The sequence below is a fragment of the Mirounga angustirostris genome, unplaced genomic scaffold (assembly GCF_029215605.1).
Source record: "Mirounga angustirostris isolate CCGP_5_RB_7025 unplaced genomic scaffold, mMirAng1.0.hap1 SCAF_9, whole genome shotgun sequence".
Classification (NCBI taxonomy): domain Eukaryota; kingdom Metazoa; phylum Chordata; class Mammalia; order Carnivora; family Phocidae; genus Mirounga; species Mirounga angustirostris.
Window position 1 is genome coordinate 14,260,131 of NW_026991717.1, and position 23,920 is coordinate 14,284,050.

Below are 23,920 nucleotides of genomic sequence, written 5' to 3' on the forward strand. Positions count from 1 at the left end.
GCAAGAACTTCTAGAATTTTAACAAAAATGGGCAGAAGTGATTGCCTGTGGGGAAGAAAGAATATATTTGGGGCAATTGTGGGATTACATCTGAGCCTGTGGGCTATAGTTTGCCAATCCTTCCATCAACACATTAACTTGCTCTTTTCAATTTTTACTTTCAGTTTCACTTCTGAAGTCAGGGGTGGGAATGTGTTTTACTGAACCTAATCTGCAAACTTCTGCTATGTCTGCCATTATTATATACACATATTACTTCAAGTATCCTTACCATTCATGGCTGATTTTCTTTTCCATAATTTAGCTTTGTATCCCATAAACTGACAGTTACATAACATTTTTTATTGGAGGAGGTTCTATTGACATATTTTTATTTATCAGATAAAATCTCAGTAAAAAGACTAAATCATTGTTTTCAGTGGACGAGAGTAAAATGGAAGGGCAAAATTTTATCAGTCTAGAGACTGAGGTATTTAGTGAATATCATGTAGGGTAGCGCATGGCCAGGTTGTATTTATAGGACTAAGTAGGCACAGAAGCTGAAACAAAGCCAGGAAGGGGCTGTTCATTTGATTGGTTGTTGCAGTCATGATTCATTTGAGATGACAGAACTGGGGCATATGAATGACCCAATAGATTCTATAACTAGATTCTTGAAATACCATCAAAGCAAAGTAGGGAAGGTCATCTATGATGTGTCAGTCAATGGCCTGAGAACGGACGAGCAGTCTCTTTATGGTACTTTCTACAGAACAATCAGCTCTTGCTTTCTATACAAGTTCTCTATACTAAGATTCAAATTCCTGAGACAGAGAATCTTATTAGTATAGCCACTGCCCACTCTTTGGGCAAGGAAGAACAGACATCAATCCTTCACTACTCTTGGACTGTATGCGGTACAGCTGGGCAGTTCTTCAAAGAAAAATCAAGGTGTTGCTATCAGACAGATTAGGAATAAATCGATGGTGGGCAGACAAATAAATGATGTCTACTACAGTTTGGAATACTCACTATCAAATTTTTGGAAAGGTAAAAACATTGCTCATTTTAATAATCTGTGTCTTCCTAGCTAAAAGAGAGCAATTCATAGCTTTGATATCATGTAAAGATCCTTTTCTCCAAATAATGTTGATTTTCCTCCCTCCCTCCTTCCCTCGCCCTTCCTTCCTTCCTTCCTTCCTTCCTTCCTTCCTTCCTTCCTTCCTTCCTCCCTCCCTCCCTCCCTTATCTTCTTTCTTTTTCTTTTTCTTTCTCCTTTCTTTCTTTCTTTCTTTCTTTCTTTCTTTCTTTCTTTCTTTCTTTCTTTCTTTCTTTCTTTTTCTTTCTCTTTCTTTTTCTCTTTCTTTCTTTCTTTTTTCTTTCTTTCTTTCTTTTTCTTTCTTCTTTCTTTCTTTCTTCTTTCCCTTTTTCTTTCTTTCTTTCTTTCTTTCTTTTTCTTTCTTTCTTTCTTTTCTTTCTTCTTTCTTTCCCTTTTTCTTTCTTTCTTTCTTTCTTTCTTTCTTTCTTTCTTTCTTTCTTTCTTTCTTTCCTTTCTTTCTTTTCCTTTCTTCTTTCTTTTTTCTTCTTTCTTTCCCTTTTTCTTTCTTTCTTTCTTTTTTTCTTTCTTTCTTTCTTTCTTTCTTTCTTTCTTTCTTTCTTTCTTTCTTTCTTTCTTTCTTTTCTTTTCTTTCTTTCTTTCTTCTTTCTTTTTCTTTCTTCCTCCCTTTCATCATTCTCTCTCTTTCTGAAACTTTCTCTCAAGTATTCTTTTTTAGTTTCTCTAATCTGATTGGAAAGGTTTCTCAATGCTATGGAATTTGGGGCTTTTAGATCAAGCAAGTACAGACTCTACAGTGTCATATAATCCAATCTCCTCTTTTATATCTTTGTATTAACTTAAAGTAGAAAAACAGCTGACCTAACAGAGTTAAAGACATATGCACATTAAACTGAACATGCAAATTTGAATTTTAGATAAAAATTGTAGACTTGTCACAATGGATGTTACTGAACTTTTTGTAGTTTACTGTGGAAGTAACAATATGCTGATAGCATAGCATTCAAATAAATAATGATTTGTGGATGTCCGTGAAATGCGTGTTGTTGCACATAGTTACCCCATTGGGAATGGTTCAGTCCCAGAGCTATGGCCACATAGTTTCAGGAAATGAATAAAATCTTAAAAATAAATAAATAAATTGACTTTAGAACTATACTTATGTGTCAGATGATAATGCTTGGGGTTTGCACACTCATTTGTATATCCAGTATTTCTCCAAGTGTTTCCTTTAGAGTAACAGCTCCACAAGAGTCTCGACCAAAAAAAGAGTTTTGTGGACTACCAGTTTGGGTAATGCATTTTTTTCCCCCCAAATCAGCCTAAACTTTATTTATCCTATCATTTTTGCAGACTTATTTATCATAACATGTCTCTTCCCGACACATATAGCTGTACTAGCATACTAACTAACTACTTCTTACTAACAAACACATACTGCTACACTAGTATTTTTAGAGAACAAAAATGTAAATAATATATATATATATTATATATATATAATATATGTAGTTGAGTTATGTTAATAATTGATCAAATTTTCTGTTTTATTTACCAAAAAGCTTGAAAATGTAGAAATAAAATCTTAGACCCTTGGTTTACAGGCAAAAGGAAAAAAAATAGTAAAAAATAAAAACGTGGAAGAAAAGACATGAAATGGTTTTGCAATCATGCATTTTCCAACTTAAAAGGATGGGAGCTAGTGATAAAATGTTGTTCAGGGCACCTGGGTGTCTCAGTCAGTTAAGCATCTGCCTTCAACTCAGGTCATGATCTCAGGGTCCTGGGATCGAGCCCCATGTCAGGCTCCCTGCTTTGCGGGGAGCCTGCTTCTCCCTTTCCCTCTGCCTGCCGCTCCCCCTGCTCGTGCTCTCTCTCTCTCTGTCAAATAAATAAATAAAATCTTTAAAAAAAAAAAAGAAAATGTTGTTCAAGGTTATATGTAAAAAGATATGACATAGAAAATTTGGAGTGAGACTTTAGCATTTCTGGAGTTCTGATCCTGGCATTCCAGTTTAGGCTTAGAAGGTCAGAACAAAATAGTGGAGAAAGGAAAGAAACAGTAGCCTTCTCCACTACCTTTGTCCACTTGATAGTAGTCCTTATCACAGGATCATAAGCCCACAACCAGATCACCTAACTATAAATATAATTTGGTTGTCTGGGGGCCCACAAGCATATGGAAAAATTCCAAGTCTTGAAATAAAGAGTGTGTATACATGTTTAGGAGTGGTGGAGCTTTTGAATGAGGGTACAGGAGAAGCTATTGACCACCAGAAATGCTCAAATAGATCCTTTGAGAAGACAGTGAGGATACAAAGATAAAAAGAAGTGGCTGAGTCAGAGTGCTAATTAATCAGCTCATGGATCAGAAGGAGCAGAACATTCCAATTGGCTGTTGCTTTCTATGGAAAAGAACTTTGGAGGGCGAAAGGAAGCAAACGTCTACATGAAAAGGAGGAAAGATAAAAGAAAGGCAGTGTGAAGAAAAGGAACAGTGGAATGAGGACTGCAGTAGAGATTGAGCTTCCAAAGGTGAACAACAGCTGTTCTGACATCACAAAAGAGAAGGGCAAAGAATTTATTAATTGAACATCTACTGATACTGGTGTTAAATGGGATCATTTACTTCATGAGCATTTACTACTATCAACAACTTTGTTGAGTATTTATTTTAAATTTACATATGAATTGAGGCTCTTAAGGGTTGATTAATTTGCCCAAATGTCATATATAGCAAGTGAATTTGCAACTGAGGCCTTGTGATCTAAGTGTCCACATTCAGGCTACTGCACATACACCCTTACCTCACATCCAAAGAAGAGGAACCAGAACTTCTGGCCTCAGCATAAAATCGTTCTGCCTGATTGTGCTAGCATAAAGCAGTCCATTGGAGTTCAAGTGGGATTTGCCCAAATGGATGTCTGTACCTCAATGGCTCTGAAGCAGACACCCACACGACATTTTGAAAGGACATCAAGGGCGCCTGGGTGGCTCAGTTGGTTAAGCGACTGCCTTTGGCTCAGGTCATGATCCTGGAGTCCCTGGATCGAGTCCCGCATCGGGCTTCCTGCTCGTCAGGGAGTCTGCTTCTCCCTCTGACCCTCCCCCCTCTCATGTGCTCTCTCTCATTCTCTCTCTCACAAATAAATAAATAAAATCTTAAAAAAAAAAAAAACTGGGTGGCTCAGTTGGTTAGGCGACTGCCTTTGGCTCAGGTCATGATCCTGGAGTCCCAGGATCGAGTCCCGCATCGGGCTCCCCGCTCGGCAGGGAGCCTGCTTCTCCCTCTGACCCTCCCCCCTCTCATGTGCTCTCTGTCTCTCATTCTCTCTGTCTCAAATAAATAAATAAAATCTTAAAAAAAAAAAAAAGAAAGGACATCAATCAATATAGTCCATGGGTTTAAGGTACAAAGTGAAGAAAAACTATTTTACCTGTCCTCACAATGAAGATAACCTTCAATATAAATTCAGTTGACTCTATTTGTAAATTCAGGCAAATGTGTTATCAGTTTTAAAGTGCTTTTAATAAATAGAATTACAGAAAAAAAAAGAAAGAAAAGAAATGTAAACCATTTAAATAACCAAATGCAGGTATTTATTCAAAATAGCACATTCTCTTTTGATGTCAAGTAAGATGATTTATTTTTTTAATATTTTTTTTGTCTGTAAATATTATATCTTGTAGTTCATGGACAATTTATAATAGGATTGTCCGCAGGAGGACACTTAAATTTATTTTCCCAATAATGCTATTTGTGTACAGGCTTTTGGAGCTTCTCCCATCTATCCAGAGTTTTTCTATCAATAAATACCTCTTACAGGATAGGAAAATTTACAAGGAACAAAGCTCATCTGCCACTGTTTTCCTTAAGGAAAACATATAGATGCACAAGGACCAGGTTTTTTGGAACGCAGTAGTCTGTTGACCTGTGACATGGACAGGTAGATAGATAGATGGATGGAAAGAAGGAAAGGAAGGAGTGGAGGTAGGAAGGAAGGAAGGAAAGAAGAGATGAGAAGAGAGGATAAAAGAGGGAGGAGAGAGAGGGAGAGAGAGAAGGAAGGAAGGAGGGGGGGAAGGAAGGAAGAAAGAGAAAAAAAGAAAAGAAAAGAAAAAAGAAGAGAGAAGAGAGAGAAGAGAGAGAGGGAGGGAGGGAAAGAAGGAAGGAAGAAAAAAAGGAAAGGGAAGGATAGAGAGAAGAAAGGAAGGAGAGAGGGAGCAAAGAAGGAAGGAAGAAAAAAAGTAATGCTATGCTCTAGAAGAAGAAAACATTTTTTAAATAACTAGACTTTGTGTGGATTAGTGAGGGTATGCTTAAGGGACACTGTGTTTTATGTAGCATACAAAGTAGTGACCAGCAGTCTGATGAGATGAGTTCTATTCCTTGCCACAGACTTTACAGCCTTAAACAAGTCTCTTAACCTTATGCACTTCCTTTTCAAACTTGAAAATCTTAATGTAGAGGAAAGCATGTTGACATGGTCTAAGCATGAGAGAATGTAGACATTTGAGAAGACCTGAAATGGTTAAAGGCATGGCCAGACTTGGGAAAGGCTTGTTGGGGCCACATGTTTTCCCAGTGTGTGACCTGCAGGCACACACCTGGGCTCGGTCAGGTTACACCTCACTCCTTCCCACCCCCAGGTCAGGCCCTGGTTGATGATAGATCCAGGCCCCTCCTTAATTAAGTATACCAATCACCTAAAGCAACAAGAGGGTATTAGGGAATATTGGATGTCACTCAGTCTCTCTTTAGACTTCCTTCCCCTTTAATTATTTCAAAAGAAAAACACTAACTTAAAAAAAAAAAAAGTCAGAAATAACATAAGCAAAACCCCTTAAAGGAATAGATATCTGTAAAGATTAAGAAATGACTGCCTGGAGTTTTAACTGCCCTGTATTTGCTGCTAAATTTAATGTTAGGTTGAATTTAGGCAGCTCTGTATTATCTTCTTTGCCCCTACTGATAGCTCATTCAGAGAACATCAATGATCAGTCACCATGTGTTTCCTAAAACAAAAGTGTGAAAATTCTCATTTGATTTTTTCTTACAATCATTTTATTGTTGTTGTCCCTTAAATCTAAGGAGCTAGAACATACTTAAAAACATTACTGCTGCTTTCCTACTCAAGGAGTGCTTTTCTTCAGAAAGGTCCTGCAATCACCAATGGTTTGGGGAATTAACCACATCAAAGAGAAAGAAGGGAGCCTTTCATTTGTCCAATGGGATATGCAGGCAGGTGGGACAAACTCTCTCTCCAGCTACAAGTTTGATAAGACAATTACAAATTTACAATCTATTGTACGCAAAGTATGTCCTGAGGATTTCAGTAGAACAGAGGCTTTGCCTTCTCCCATTTTGGAAAATACAACTCAGGAGATAAACTAATGTAACTTTTTTTTTTAAGTTGGTCACTATGAGTCTACACAAATCTCCTTTGTCCTGTCTTGTTTCATTTCATAGATGAATATTCCATCACAGCGTTACTGAATGGTGTGTACAATATCAGGTCTAGAGTATCACTTAACACATTTCCTTATCCAAATTTCTTATCAGCCCCTTGATATCTCTACTGTGAATAATATCCCCATGAAAAAACAAATGCTCAGGGAAGTTAGGACTTGCTCAAGCCCACAGGGTGAAACCCACTCTAACCTCAAAAAGTCTGTTTTCTTGCTAGTATAGAATCCACAAAAGTGAAGTCTGACTTCAGTAACTTCTAGAGTAATCCAGTTAGTGCTTTGCCCTTTCCAGTGACTTTCTATTTCCCTAGTCACTGCCAGCTCATCCCTATTCGCTAATGTATTTACCTCTGAATTTTTACTACAATGCATCATTTGTGACAGTTTTATTTCCCATTCTCTATTCTTCCTCTCTTTTCAATATGATAATTATCCAATCTCTATAACTGCACAGATATCACTACATGATAATAGCATATTTACCCAAGTCATGTTTTATATTTTTGCAGTTCAGCAGAGTTCTCCTAAATAAAAATATTAACCTAATGAATTTACTGTTTATGAGGATTTCAAAACACATTGGTTTGATAACCTAGAAAAAGTAAACCGATTCCTTGAAAAACACATTCTGCCAAAATTCACTCAAGAAGAAATAGATTATCTGAATAGACCTAAACTTATTTTAAAAATTGAATCAATAATTAATAACCTTCCCAAACAGAAAACACAATGTCCAGATGGGCTCACTGGTGAATTCTACCAAATATTTAAGGAAGATATTACACCAATTCTTTACAATCTTTTGAGAGGACAAAAGAGGTAATACTTCTTAACTCATCTGTGAGGGCAGTATTGTCCTAATACCAAAGCCAGAAAAAGACATACAAGAAAAAAAAAAACTAATGACCAATATTTCTTATGATCATAGATGCAAAAATCCTAAACAAAACATTAGCAAATTCAAATTTAAAAAGGTATAAAAGGAGTTAACCAAGTAAGGTTTATCCCAGATATAAAAAACTAGTTCAAAATAGAAAATCAATTTTGTAATCCATTCACATTAACCGATTAAAAATAAAATCACATGATTATATCAACAGATGTAGAAGGAGCATTTGACAAAATGCAGCACTCATTCATGACAAAAAGTTTAAGTAAAATAAAAATAGAAAGGAAAGGAACATTCTCACTTGATAAAGATTACAAAAGAAATCTACAGCTAACATCTTACTTAATGGTCAGAAACTCAAAGCTTTTCTGCTAAGATTATACATAAGACAAAGATATATACTTTCACCACTCCTTTCTGACATCATAGTAGAAATCTTTGCTAATGCAGTAAGGCAAGAAAAGGAAATAATATTATACAGATTGGGAAGGGAGACATAAAACTAGCTTTGTTCACAGATGACATCATTGCCTATCTAGAAAATCCAAAAGAATCAACAACAACAACAAAACCCTCATGGAACTAATAAACAATTATAGTGACTTTGCATGATATAAAAGCCAACTGCTTTCCTATATACAAATAATGAACTACTTAGTTCTTTAGAACTTAAAAAGACAATATCAATGACATTAGTACCCCCCAAAATGAAATTCTTAGGTATAAATCATAAAAATATATACAAGATGTATATGAAGAAAACTATAAAACTTTGGTAAATGAAATAAAAAAAAAACTAAATAAATGGTGACATATTCCATATTTACAGATAAGAAGACTAGATTTAGAATTTAGAATAGACTAGACTAGAATTTAGAATACTTCAAATGTGGTATTGTCAAGATTCTAATTCCTCCCAAATGGATCTATAGATTTATTGTAATTCTAATTAAAATCCCGACAAGGTATTAGTGGATATTAACAAACTGATTTTAAACTTTATATGGAGGGATAAAGACTCAAAACAGCCAAAACAATATTGAAGAAGAAGAACAAAGTTGGAGAACTAATATTACCTGACACACTGTAAGGCTTACTAGAAAGACTTAACTATAAAGCTATAGTAATGAAGAGAGTACTCAAGACATAGTCAGTAACCTCTTCAACATCAGCCTTAGCAACATCTTTTTGGATATGTTTCCTCAGGTGAGGGAAACAAGCAAAAATACACTATTGGGGTTACACCAAACTAAAAAGGTTTTGCATGACAAAGAAAACCACCAATGAAACAAAACAAAACAAAAAGAAACCTATTAAATGGGAGAAGATATTGCAAATGTTAGATCTGATAAGGGGTTAATATCCAAAATATATTAAGAAAACTCATACAACTCAACACACACACACACAAAATATCTGATTAACAAATGGTCAGATGACCTGAAGAGGCATTTTTCCAAGAAGATGGAATGGCCAACAGACACATGAAAATATGCTCAACATCACTAGTCATCAAGGAAATGATGAGATACCACCTTACACCTGTCAGAATGACTAGTATCAAAAAGGCAAGGAATAACAGGTGGTGGTGAGGATGTGGAGAAAAGGGAACCCTCATGCTCTGTTGGTGAGGATGGAAATGGTGCAACCACTGTGGAACACAGTATGGGGGTTCCTTGAAAAATTAAAAATGGAAATACCATATGATTCAGTAATTCCACTCCTGGGTATTTACCCAAAGAAAACAAAAACACTAAAGTGAAAAGATATATCCAAACCTATGTTTATTGCAGTATTATTTATAATAGCCAAAATATGGAAGCAACCTAAGGGTCCATTAATAGATGAATGCATAAAGAAGAAGTGTTATATATGTATACAATGGAGTATTAGTTATAAAAAAGGAATGAAATCTTGCCATTTGTGACAACATGAATGGACCTATAGGGTATCATGCTAAGTGAAATAAGTCAGAGAAAGACAAATACCATATGATTTCACTTATATGTGAAATCTAAATAAATACATACAGAGAACAAACTGGTAGTTGCTGGATGCACGGTAGGTGGGAGATGGGTAAAATGGGTGAAGATATTCAGAGGTACAAACTTCCGGGTAGAAAATAAGTCATGGGGATAAAAAGTATACTGAATATAGTCAGTAATATTGTAATAGTGTTGTATGTAGCTAGTAACTACACCTACTGTGGTAAGCACTGTGTAATGTATAGAATTGTTAAATCACTATATTGTCCACCTGAAACCAATACAACACCATATGTCAACTATATTTCAATATCAATTTTTTTCTTAAATTGGTGATTTCTAGTCATAGAAAAAAATAGTTTACAAGGTTGCTAAGTTGTATATCCTCCACAGAAAGAATAAATTTGAAAAAAATGAGTACAAGAATTGAGTACATGAAGTTCAGAAAATCAGAGCCTAATATCATTTTGAAGATCTTGGTTTTCCCTAGGGTAAGTATTTTCACAGATAGGAAATGCCAATGAGCCAACCACTCTACAAGAGAGATGTAGAGTTTTTTGCCTCAACTATTAATATTACAGCTTCAAATTAAGTTCACAACATTTAAAGTGAACTTGATTTTACATCTTTCTTAGTCCTTATAATGAAAGTTACAGTTTCAGTGAACAGGTTCTATTAAACCCTAAACTTCACTGGCGTAATTAAGACTCATTTGAAGTAGAATTAACTTTGACATGTGGCAGGAGAGGCCATAGTTAATTCCTATTTCTTATTACTTCCTAACCTCAGATGTGTCAAGATGTGTACCTGGGATGGAGCAAGGGGGCCAAGTGTTCTCCGCCCACTTTGTAAACACATCTTTTCCCAGATTCAAATTTCCCCTCAAAAGTGAGCCCCTGAACCCCTGGCCCACTCTATACATTCTCTTGATAATTTAAGAATTATCCAACTTTAGGACTGGATGGATCCTCAGAAGCCATGGAGCCCAACTTCCCTTCAAGTATAGAAGCTCTCTCTGTGTCTACAGAAAACCTCTCTAGAAGGGGAATAGGAATATTAACATAAATTTATTTCTCTAATCAAGGAGTAGAATTCCTTTTAGACAGGTACATTTAGTCCTGCCTCATGTCTTGGAAGATATTGGGAATTATCTAAACTTAAGGTAAAAAATCAACTTCACTTCTAAGAATAGCAGTAAGATAACTGGGAGATGACTTTCCAAAGAAAGAGGGAAGGAAATAGGCTAAGGGCAAGCTGAATGAAGTTTCTGGTAATCAATTTTTTAAAAATCAACAAATGATTTGTTCTTTTATCTAAAGCACAAACAAATAGATGTGAATTTCTAGTTAATAGAACTTTTCAAGTTATTGGAGTCTTGTTTTAGCTTTTGAAAAAAATATTCATAAACAGTTTTTCTTCTAATTATAGCAGTATTATATGTCTACTGTAGATAATTTGGAAAACATAGAAAACAGTGAAAAAGAAATAAAATGTATCCATTATCTTTTTATCCACTCAGAATTACATGTCAGTAATATTTTGAATTTTTCTTTCATCTTCCTCACATGTGTTTATGCATACGTATTGATTTTATAGAATTAGGGGCATAAGGACATAGGAGCATATTGTGTTACATACATTACCTGCTTTTTTCACTGAAAGTAATTTCATACATAATTCTTAATATCATTTCATATCATCAAGGAGGGATATTACTGGCTAGATATTATACAACAATAAAAATGCAGGTCACCTGATTTCTGTTACATAGAGAGTAGCAACATTTTACTTCAACTGGGAAATGTTGAATTCATTAAACATTGTTAATGAAAGCTTTTGGCAGGGTTGGGGGTAGAGTTAATATCCTCCCCTGCATTATATACCAAAATAAATCACTGGCAATTTACGTTAAATGTAAAAAGTGAAATGCAAACATTTTCTAAACATGCAGCAAAGCATAGAACAAAAGACTGTTAAGTTACAACTTAAGGAATTTCTATTTAACAAAATATAAAATCTTAATCAAATTAGGAAAAATATTTGCAACATTTACAATAGCCAATGTATATAAATATTTAATACATAAATATAAGTAACACATAAAAAATAATTAAAAATTAGAGAAGGATGAATACTCTAAAGAAAAATTCAAAAATCACATTGAGGCAAATTTGAGAAAGGAAAATACAAAATATTCAACTTTATTAGCAATCAAAGATGTACCTCTCACATGCCATTTTCTATTCTTTATTGATTTTCTTTTCATCAAATCAAAAAATCAACTGATACCATATATATTAATAATGTTGTTTATATTGTATACTTTTCTCCCAATGCATTATAAGCAGTCATGTTATGTTCTTGCTAATGGTTGTATATGCCCAGTAACAGGCTCATGTCAGATATATGTAGCAGTTGACTCCTGCTGCATAACAAATCTCAATCTTTCAGTGGTATGCAGCAATAAACATTTATTTTTTGTTCATGGCTTTCTGAGTCAGCTAGGATGGTTTGGCTTCATGTTAAATGTTTGCCGGGGTAGGCTTACCCCACGTGTGGCCCATCCTCTTCTTGGGACCAACAGGTCAGGTGGGCCATCTGCCTCTTCTGAGGATGGTGTAACTACAAGGAAGCATAACCAGCCCCAAAATGTCATTTCAAATCTTTCTTGCCTCATATCTTCTAACTTCACATAGACCAAAGGAAGTCACACTGCAAAGTCCAAAGCCAAAGGAAGGGAAGTATATTCTACCTTTTGTGAAAGTGCATTGCAAAGGTATATAGCAGACAAGAGGTATAGGTCGGATCAAGAATTGGGGCCACATCTTCTTTATGGAATATAATGCAGCCATCAAAAAAACACGAAATCTTGCCATTTGCGATGACGTGGATGGAACTGGAGGGTGTTATGCTGAGTGAAATAAGTCAATCAGAGAAAGACATGTATCGTATGACCTCGCTGATATGAGGAATTCTTTTTTTTTTTTTTTTTTTGATATGAGGAATTCTTAATCTCAGGAAACAAACTGAGGGTTGCTGGAGTGGGGGGACGTGGGAGGGATGGGGTGGCTGGGTGATAGACATTGGGGAGGGTATGTGCTAAGGTGAGTGCTGTGAATTGTGTAAGACTGTTGAATCACAGACCTGTGCCTCTGAAACAAATAATACATTATATGTTAAAAAAGAAGAAGATAGTAGGAAGGGAAAAATGAAGGGGGGGAAATCGGAGGGGGAGACAAACCATGAGAGACGATGGACTCTGAGAAACAAACTGCGGGTTCTAGAGGGGAGGGGGATGGGGGGATGGGTTAGCCTGGTCATGGGTATTAAGGAGGGCACATACTGAATGGAGCACTGGGTGTTATACGCAAACAATGAATCATGGAACACTACATCAAAAACTAATGATGTAATGTATGGTGATTAACATAACCTTAAAAAATAAAATTAAAAAAAAAAGAATTGGGGCCAATAATCCTCCCCAGAATTGTATATATATATATATATATATATATATATATATATATATATATATATAAAACATAAATATAAAACATTTATATGTATAATATGATATGTATTTATATATAACAGAAAACAAAATGGAGATATCACTTTCATCTATCAATTATCAATAAACTTGATTACAATAGGCAAAGTTAGTAAGAATATGGAAAAGTGAGATTTATATCCTTTGGCCATGAAATTAACATTATAAATATAATCTGAGACGCACTCAAAAATTTATTTCCATGGGTATTCAGTATTTATTTCCATGGGTGTTACAGTATTATTTATATTAGAGAAAAATTGAAATCAATCTACTCTTACCCCGAGATAGCTGTTTCTTTTCTTCCTGTAATTTTACCTACAAAAGCCAACATTTCTCATTATTGCAGGTGATAGCTTGCAACTTTGGCCAAATAAAGAGAAATGCACTTTTCCCTATTAAATCTTCTATAACTATTTGAGTTCATTAACTAAAAAACATCACTTATTGAGAATCTACTAAATTTTAGGAATTAATTAGTCATATTTCTCCTGCCCATGAATTGCTCAGATAAACAGCAGAGGACTTTAGAGTGTGAATGGATTTTAAAAAGTGCAATGATAAATGTCCATGCCACAACTTAAAAGGTCCAGATGGAAGACAACTAACTCAGCTGGAAGAATCAGTGCAAATCCCATAAAAAGGAAGAGTAAAATTTTAGGCTTTGGGTCTAAGCGTTAGAAGAACGGGAAACCTTACCAAGAGTTCATCAGTATCAGTACCTCTGAAAATGCCAAAATTACTTTAATGTCTGCGTCCATGGCTTTTGATTGATGTCTCTACCCCACTTCTAGAAAAAGAAGTGGGTGCCTTCTTCTAGGTCCAAAGCCTCCAGAAAAAAAAAAAAAAAAAAAAACCTGAAAAATTGGCTTTGATAAGCAACCCAAAAGGGAACAGTGATAGATTTCAGGCTACCTGATAAGCTATGGAAAGCCTATTTTTTGTGGTGCTTATTCTGACTTCTGATTTTAGGTCCTGGTTTTAGTTTCTACTCTACAATCCCAAATGATGTTCTACAGGAGGGAGAGAGAAGGGCTGGGACGATTTATTCATTTACCAGGGGTGGTTGGAAAAAAAACTAATTATAATTTAATAGTCTTCCTTTATTGCATAATATCCAAAATGTAAACTCAAGGAACACATTGTCTCCCAAAGGCCACTGTTACAGGAAGAAGGCTGTCAAGAAGGCATGGCAAAAGGCCCTGGGAGACTTGTATGCCTTATATTTATTTTGCTTATCTACATATTAATTTGTTTAAGAAATATTGCAGCAAATACTGGACAGCTTGACCCCTTAGTTTCTTTTAAATGGTTTAGGAGCTTAAACAAATTGCTACCACCAGAGAAATATTGACAGGGAGAATGGTAAGCCATCTTCAAATCAAAGCCCACTGTGCCCTTGTTTAATTGGTTAGAAACACTGCATTCAAGACATAGAAGTCTGCCCTTCGATCTCTATCACACAGGACTCAAAAGACCAGGTCAGGAATTGAGTGCATCAGAAATTGTCCTTCTGCCCTAAACGTATAAACAAATGGAGACTCACAGAAACCAAACAACCCACCACTTCTTTTTATCACATTTGAGTAAAAAGGAGCTCCGAGGAGGGGGGCTGGGACCCCTGATTTGAACAGCATCAGCAAAAAGCAACTCATCTTTATCTGGAATTAACTACAAATTCAATTAGAATAAAAACCTTCGCCCACCTCGTGGAAAGGATTTTACACAAAGGAAACCAGATGTTTCAACAACATTGAGAGTGCTTTGCCTAGCGGCCCAAGGAATTTTCCATCTTGTAAGCCCAATCGCTGGTGAAAGTTACACAGATCCAGCATCCTTAACTTGCAAAACGGCTTCCATTTCCCGGGCTCCTTTAATTAGATTTACTTCCTTAACCAAAGTAAGATTGGGTTGAAATAATGGTGGGGAGGAGGGGAGGGACTTGACGGAACTTGGTGGGCAAGTTTAGAGAAGGTGGAAGGGTAAGGGGAGGAGGTCTCTTTGGGGGTTCTTTCACAGATGAATCTTTTCTTATTGATTGTGAGCTTATTCAGTTGGGAAAAAAATAGTAATAACATTAATCACTAGAGGTTGTGCTAAGATCATACCTTAGTTCTATTTTCAGCTTTGAACAGATTATAGGACAATGGAGCATAAATGGAAAATGGAAGAGATTTAGAAGACACATGTTATGTGGCATTTTTTTTTTTCACATGAGGGTAATAAATGTGGGGGACAGACAGTCTGTGAGGAAAGGTTGTAAAGGAAGAGACCCCAGAATCACTCATACCACACATAGGAAATACAACAGTAGCACCAAAGGAGTTGCTGAAGGCTTAAGTGACCTCTGCTTGGTTTATGGAGTCTTAAATTCATATTTTTTTAAGCCTGTCTTACTTTGTATTGAACCAGAATAGAGAGTGAGCCTGGGAGTCAAATGTATGCTTTTGCAAAAGAGAAAGTGAATTATAAAGGCTAAAATACAAGTGACCATGCTTTCGGAGCTGTGTCTGTCACTAAATTAGACAAAACAAACCCATGTGGGGCTCAGTTTCCACTTTTTTCCATAGTATGGTGTTCAAATATGTCCTATCTTTGTTCAGACTTTTTGCATTATGATTATAAGAGTTTCCTAACAGCTATTTCTAGTCCTTTTCACCCTATGGTGGAGTAATTCTTCCCCCAAATACAGTAAGAATGAGTTTCCTAAAGTACAAATCTGGTGAGGAGAGCCTCTTGTTTAAAATGGTTAAGGCTGGGATGCCTGGGTGGCTCAGTCAGTTAAGTGTCTGCCTTCTACTCAGGTCATGATCCCAGGATCCTGGGATTGAGCCCCATATCAGGCTCTCTGCTTAGCGGGAAGTCTGCTTCTCCCTCTGCAGCTCCCCCTGCTTGTGGTCTCTGTCTCTCTCTCTGTCTCTCTCTCACAAATAAATAAAATCTTAAAAAATGATGGTTAAAGTTCTCCATCTTCTTAAGAAAAACTATGCTAGCTCCTTACTCTTCACAAAGCCTCCTCCACCTTTCTGGATCATTTCCTGTTGCCACCCTCAATCCACTTCCTCGAATGTGTTATACCCTTCCTGACTCACCCTTGCCATTCCATCTATTTTCAAGCTTACTGACTTCATGCCTCCTGTGTACTCGGATAGTTGTATAGTCAGTGGGAACAGACTGATGTACAAAAGAAGCAGAATCTCTGACATCATAGGCTGATCTTCTAGAGGGGGAATAGGGACTAAAAGCACACGAGCCAGTAAGTACATATGTGCGTATGAAGAGTACCATGAAGATAAGCGAAGATGCAAAAGAACATAAGAGGGAGCTCAGTCCCAGTGTCAGGGGAGGTCTGTCCACAAAGCTAATGATGACCTGAGGAGAATAAGACCTGGACTAGAAGGGTTGTAGTAGACATGGTGATAAACCAGATGGTCAGGTGTGAGCTCTACATGGTAGGTGGAGCCCATAGGGTATCACCATCATTATACATAATATTCCTGGTTTCCAGAACGCTAGGTCCCCTTCTATGTATTGGTTACATCAAATTTGGCCAGAACAGTTCCTTCACTACACACCACGGGAGTTTGTTACATGCTTGGCCCCTGCAGGCATCTGAGTATGCCACTTTCTCTACGTACCCTGAAGACTCCACAGTGAAGTGCTTCCTCCTCTGTTCCCAGGCTACCTTCATGCCCCTTTTGTCATGTACCATTTTCCCATTGTTATTCTTCTCATGTGTGGCTCTCCAGATTATATTTGACTCATCTTCCTATCCCTAGGGTTTAACACAGGTCCTTACAATTAGTGGGTGTTAGGTCATTGTTGAATAAGTGATGAAATGAATTAATGAATGAACACATGAGGAAATAAACAAATAAATGAAATTTTAGTAATGTAGTCTTAAGGGCAAAAACCCCAAAATAGAAAAGTTCCACTCAAAATGCAGAGTATTTATCCCTTTGTTAATTAAATATTTCTGAAGTATCCTACATTAACATTGCTGTATGTTCTCAGTAGATCACTCATGTGATCACTAGTTCTTTTTCTTGTGGTACTTGAAGAGTTGGGAAACACTTTTAGAATTGTTATTATGTTGTCATTTTATCCTGGCTACACATAGTGAAATAAATAGGCAGGTAACATTGCTCCTATTTACCTGCCAAGGAAGTAGGCTCAGAGTGACTGAACACTCCTGTTTGGGACTGCAGAAGATTCAAGTGCCATAGTCTATTTTTTTTTTTTAAATTTAAGTCCACAGTAATTGAGCTGTTGATTATAAGTCATGCAGAACTTTTTTTAATTATTTTTTTTTATTTTAAGATAATTTTCAATTTACATGCAATTATAAGAAATAATACAGAGCGACACTTTACCCAGTTTCCCCCAATGGTAGCATCTTGCAAAATAATAGTACAATGTAACAAGCAGGATATTTATTTTATTTTTATTTATTTATTTATTGGGGGGGCAGCAAAGGGAGGGAGAGAATCTTAAGCAGGCTCCATGCCCAGTGCAGAGCCTGACACAGGGCTTTAGCTCAAGACCCTGAGATCATGACCTGAGGTGAAATCAAGAGTCAGATGCTTAACTGACTGAGCCACCCAGGTGCCCCAACAGACAAGATATTAACATTGATACAGTAAAGATACAGAACATTTCTACCATCATGAAAATCCTTCACATTTTCCTTTTGTAGCCACACCTACATCCTTCCACCCTCCCTCCTCCTTAACACCTGCTCTGTTCTCCATTTCTGTAATTTTGTTATTTCAATAATGTTATATAAATGGAATTAAACAGTATGTAACATTTTGAGATTGACTTTTGCCACTCACTATAATTTTCTGGAGATTCATACAGGCCGTCGTCACATGTATTAACAATTAGTTCCTTTTATTGTTATGCATGTACCATAGTTTCTTTAACCATTTGCCCATTGAAGGATACCTGAATTGTATCCAATTGCTGGCTATTGCATATAAAGGTGTTATAAACATTCATGTACAAGTTTTTGTGTGAACATACATTTTTATTAAACTTATATAAATGCCCAGGAGTATAACTGCTATATCATATGGTAGTTGAATATTTAGATTTTTAAGAAAATGTCAAACTGTTTTCCAGAGTTATTGTACCATTTTACTTTCCCATAAGCAATATATGAACAATCCAGTTTCTCTGCATGCTTATCAGCATTTGGTATTTTCACTATTGCTTATTTTAGCCATTCAGATGTGTAGAATGTGATTGTATCTCACCGTGGTTTTAATTTGTATCTCTCTAATGGCTAATGATGGAAAACATTGTTTCTTGTGCTAATTTTTCAACTGTTGAGTTTTGATGGTTCTTTATATATTCTAAATACCAATCATTTGTTGGATATGTGCTTTGCAAATTTTTTTCCCAGTGTGTAGCTTGTCTTTTAATGTTCTTAATAGGTTGTTGTTGAGCAAATATTTTTCTCATCACTATTTTACTCTGTCCCACAATTTGTTGAGGTTTTTTTTTTTTAAGATTTTTTTTTTAATTTATTTGACAGAGAGAGAATGAGAGAGAAAGCACATGAGAGGGGGGAGGGTCAGAGGGAGAAGGAGACTCCCTGCAGAGCAGGGAGCCTGATGCGGGACTTGATCCAGGGACTCCAGGATCATGACCTGAGCTGAAGGCAGTCGCTTAACCAACTGAGCCACCCAAGCGCCCTGTTGAGGTTTGTTTTATGGCCATCTTAGTACATGCTCTGTGAGCACTTGGAAAGAACACACATTATGCTCTTGTTACATGAAGGGTTCTATACATGTCCATTGGATCCTTTTGGTTGATAATGTTTTTCTATACCCTGAGTGATTTCCTGTTCAGGTGTTCTATTAGTGTCAAGAAAGAGATCCAACTCTCCAATTATAATTGTGAATTTACCTATTTGTCTTCCAATTTTATCAGTTGATGCTTCATATATTTTTTAACTCTGTCATTTGGTGAATACTCACTTAGGATTCCAAATCTACCTTGTGTATTGGCCCTTTTATCACTACATAGCCTAATGTTTACATGATACATCTTTTTTCTCCCTTTTACTTCAACCTATCTATATCTTTATATTTAAAGGAAGTTTCTTATAGACAGCATATAGCTCGGTTATGTTTTTTTTTTTTTAATCCATCCACCAATCTGTTTTTAATTGTTATATTTACACCTTTTACATTTAATGTAATCAGGGATCTTTTAGAGCTTAAGTTTGACATCAATTTATTTTTTGTTTTCTGTTTTTTTCTTTTTCCTTTGTTTTATTGTTCTGCTTTCCAATAAGTTATTGACATTTTTGTAATTCCATTTTTATTTATTATGCATTTTTAAGTGTGTCTCTTTGCATAACTTTCTCAATGGTTGCCCTAGGTATTACATCTTATATACATAAATTATCACAATTTACCCTTATAGTCTTTTTACCCATGTGAGTGAAGTGTAGAAGACCGACCACTAAGTCACCATTTATTAAAACAGTTGTCTTAAATAATTCTTCTATATATAATCAGAACCACGTGAGACAGTTATACTTTTTGCTTCAACTCTCAAACATAATTTAGAAAAATCAAGAGGAGAAGAAAAACCAATTGTATTTACCCATATTTTGCTTACTGTATTTTTCTTCCTTTGTGAAGATCCCAAATTTCTTTTATCATGTCCTTTCTGTTTAGAGAATTTCCTCAGCCATTCTTTTAGGGTAGGTCTACAGGCAATATATCTTCTTGGTTTTCTTTTAAATGAGGCTATCTTGATTTTCCTTCATTCCTAAAAGATATTTCGCTAAATATTGGATTTGAAGTTGACAGTTTTTTCCTTGAAAAATGTTGTGCCACTTTCTCGTGACCCCTCTGATTTCTGATTTAAAATCCAGTCATTTGAATTATTTTTGCTCCTATAAGTAAGGCTATCTTTTTTTTTTTTTCCCCATTCTCTTTTGAGGTTGCTTTTGTCTTTAGTTCTCAGAAGTTTGACTACGCTGTGTCTTGGTAAGTATTTCTTTGAATTTATCCTGTTTCGAATTTACTCAGTTTCTTAAATCTGTATGTTTATGTCTTTAGGGAGATCTCAGCCATTATTTCTTACAGGACATTTTTAGGTCTAACCTATTCTTTCCTTCTAGGCTTCTGGTAATGCAAATATTAGAGCTTTTGTAATTGTCCCACAGGTCCTTGAGGTTCTGTTCATTTTTCTTTTTAATCTATTTTCTCTTGGCTGTTCATTTTAGGCAGTTTATATAGTGCAATCTTACAGTTCACTGATATTTCTCACTGTCTTCTTCATTCAGTGGTTGAGCCCCGTACATTGAATTTTTTTGTTTTTGTATATTTTTTCAGCGTAAAAATTTTCCATTTGGTTCATTTTTATGTCTTTTAATTTTTGCTTTGACTTCCTATTTCTTTGTTGAAGCTCAATATTTTTTTCATTAGTTTCAAAAATGTTTGTAGTTGCTCACTGGAACATTTTTATAATAGCTACTTTAAAATCTTGGTCAGATAATTCTAACATCTGTGTTATTTTGATGTTAGTATATATTTATTGTCTTTTTTTCATTCAGTTTGGGTTCTTCCTTGTTCTTGGTGTGATGAGTGATTTTTGATTGAATACTGAACATTTGGGTAGCCTGTTATGAGACTCTGGATCTTATTTAAATCTTCTCTTTTAACTGGCTTCCTCTGACACTATTCTGGTAGAAGAATGGTGATGTGTTCCTTCATTACTGCCAGATGGGGGTAGAAATTCAGCTTCCCTACTTGGCTTCTGTTGACATCTGAGAGGGCGAATGTTACTCATTACTGTTGGGTGGGCGTGGCTGTTCCAGTTCCCCATTAGACCTTCAATGATATTTCCCTGTACTGGATGGGTAGGAGTGCCTTGTTACTGCTCTGCATATGACCTCCACCAACATCACAGGGGTGGGGGCTCTTTACTGTGGCAGGGATGAAAGTCCTAGCTCCCTACTTAGCCTTGTCTGACATTATCCAGTTATTTTTTGTGGTGTTTGCTAGAGTAGAATGGTTATTGTCCAAATGTTTGCTAGGTTGCCCTTTTCCTGGTCCTTTTGGCTAGAGAAAACAGGCTTCCATTGGGTCTCCTCTTGTCAGTGCCTATTACTATTTTTGAGTTGTTGGCTTTTTTAACTCCAGGCCTAATATATGTGAGGAAAAACAAAAACTCCGAAAACTCACCATCATGTCATTCCTTGGGTCTTGAGATCCCTGGCTGGTCTGCCTTCCTCTCTTCAATTTTTTGAGCCTTCTTATATATATATTTTTTATATATAATTTCCAGAATTTTCTCTGTACATAGCAGGAAGAGAAAAAAAGTAGGTGTACTCCACATTTCACAGGATTTTGAAAAAGAACGAAAGTAATGATCATAATACTGTTTAATGAGAAGACAATCTGATTATTGTATTGCCACCATTTATCTTTAGGGGAAAATTCTTTTTCCATACTGATATAGAAGCTTAATTTTAATCAACATTTTCATTTTTAAAAACTAACATATTAGTTATGGCAAAACTAAAAATTTACCAAGAGCCTAAAGAAGTAATTCTGAGTCCTGTTTTTGCACTAACATAATTATTGCCCCGGACACCTCGTGAAGCTATAGGGAGAATCTGGTAGATGGTGGATAAGCAATTTTTAACCTTTAATTTCCCTCTTTATATAACTGCATAACAGCACTTAGTTCAGAAGCTGTTAAGACTAATTTACATCTCCCTGGACCTATAAACTTCAAAAAGTGCTCTTATTCTAAGCCCCAAAATAATACCATAAGTAAAGGAATCTAAGAATGCCTCTAAGAATGCATCTGATGATCATCCCCACCATAAGATTCAATCTATTTTGTTGTTGCTGGTACTTATTTTTTTTTCCACAGACTTAATGCTTCTTCCCAATGCAGAATGGCAAAAGGATCTAATGCAAATTTAATACAGAATGTTTTAACATGTGGCAGGACAACGGGGTGATGGTGAAAAGGTCAGCTAACCAATGGGTTGGTTTATCATGATGGCACGAACAAATTATTTTCAATGATTCTCACACTAAATTTTCCAGATGTTTTGGCCATGTGCCAAGATAATTAATATTGCTAATCCACTGGCTGGAATTAAGTTGGCAAGCTAATACACAGAATTAGAAATCGGAACTCTGGGTTGGGTTGTTGGTAAGCCATGTGCCTTATGTTTAAATGAAACGTGATTGTCTCATCGCTGACCCAGACCAAAGATTTGCTGAGATACTTGAGATGATTACTCATCTTTCATCCTCAGAAAGTAAATCTAAGAAGAAAAGATGCCATATTTTTGTTTAATTTTTATGCCCAGGAGAGTTCTCTTTATATTCATGACAAATTTTATGTTCAACGCTTCTGTCCCTTAGAGATTTTCAGTGGAAAAGTTTAAAAGATAGACATTTATTTTGAGTGGAGAAAAAAATATATATGTCTATATAATACCTACATATATATTTCTCAAAAAATTAAAAATAGATTTGCAGACTTTGCTGAGGCATTAAAAAGATTTAAATTTTCAACTACCAACAAATTACCCAATTTATTGATATGTGTGTTGTTCTTGCTTCTAAATATAGCGACGCTGCGTGAAATGCTCATGGTATGCATTTGCTTTAAGTGACTCTACCCTATAAAATTCATAGATGACACTGCATATGCTTTCTGAGTTTGTTTTAAACTAGAAAATGTGCATCCCACGCCCACCTACGTGGCACACAGAAAAAGTCTAGACATCAGGATAAAGCAACTAAATTGGGATTAAAAAAAAACTTGCCTTTTGGACACAGTTTGGCACACCACCACCCTAGATCTTATACAGTCTCATTTCCCCTTGCACAGACCCACTGACAAGAGGGTATTACAATTTTTGCTGACATCAGTGACCTGGCATCGCTGATTTATTCCCTGCTTCGGTTTACAGAGGAATAAACCAGTAATTAATTATATATCAGAACATGAGAATCGACCTGGCAATAATGTACAGCCTAAGAACGCTCTATTTACATATGTAGGTTATTTAAAATATGTCTTGTTAAATAAATATTTAAAATACCTCCTTATTTAGCTTATAAACTGTTTGGACGGAGGCTGCAGTGTGATTCGTTGCAGAATGTTCCAAAGAGTGAAAGAGTTGCCATCGAGTCTCATCTCTGCCTGACCTGCAAAATCTCCTGCCGGTGCGTGTCAGGACATTCAGCAAGCATCCTTCGGGAAAACAACAACATAAACTCTCTATCTTGCCCCTGAAATATATAAGATTGCTAGAAACATGATCCTCGAAAAATCATAAAACTTACCTTTATCTTGAGAACACGTATGGAGAACAGAGACCTAGACATAAATTAACCACAGTCCACACGACCACTTCAGAGACAGGAGGTAAGCAGACACGAAGTAAGAGAAACAGATGATTTTACAACAAAATATTCTCCCCAGCTGTGGGTCATCCTTCCTGTGTCAATGTCCAGAATTATTTTTAGAGGAGAGGATGATAAAACACAGCACGAGGGTTTTCCACATCTCTCAAATCAGTAGTCAGAATTTCAGAACAACCCTAATAATAAGCACACGTGTGACAAGACCAACAGTGTGGGAGGACAGACCCTTTGTACCTTGCGGGAGGGCCGTGCTCAAAATCAGGCGGGGGGCCGAGCTCACCCTACAGTTTGGTTTTGGTGCTCTGAAAGTTAGCTTTTTCCTGAAGGATCTCTCTGTGTACCTGAAACTGCCGGAATTCTCTCCAGAGCGCGTTTGTTCTCTGCGGAAGGGAATCACAAACATATCAACTCCGGGCCCACCAGGGGGCGCAGTTCACCAGCACAAAACAGCCCTTCCCCAAAGGAAGCCGCTGAAGGCGCCTTTTGCTCTCCATTTACCCAGCTGACAACGACCCTGATTTTTATCGGTTCTACTAGATGTGGCACTCTCATACCTAATCCTGATTTCATATT

The 23,920-nt window shown here is 36.2% G+C and overlaps 1 long non-coding RNA gene across 4 annotated transcripts; it reads right to left on the reverse strand.

The window, feature by feature from the left end:
- Positions 1–9,099: 9,099 nt before the first annotated feature.
- On the reverse strand, positions 9,100–23,709 carry LOC123860914 (uncharacterized). 4 transcript variants are annotated; one of them, XR_010404848.1, is made up of 6 exons: positions 23,267–23,709; positions 23,023–23,174; positions 21,137–21,247; positions 16,568–16,704; positions 13,629–13,758; positions 9,100–12,001 (listed from the first exon to the last, which is right to left on the reverse strand). It is a non-coding gene; the product is annotated as an uncharacterized LOC123860914 (long non-coding RNA). The 4 variants fall into 4 exon arrangements; XR_010404849.1 differs by lacking the exon at positions 16,568–16,704 and having other exon boundaries at positions 13,652–13,758; positions 23,267–23,706; XR_010404847.1 differs by lacking the exon at positions 16,568–16,704 and having other exon boundaries at positions 23,267–23,706.
- Positions 23,710–23,920: the final 211 nt, after the last annotated feature.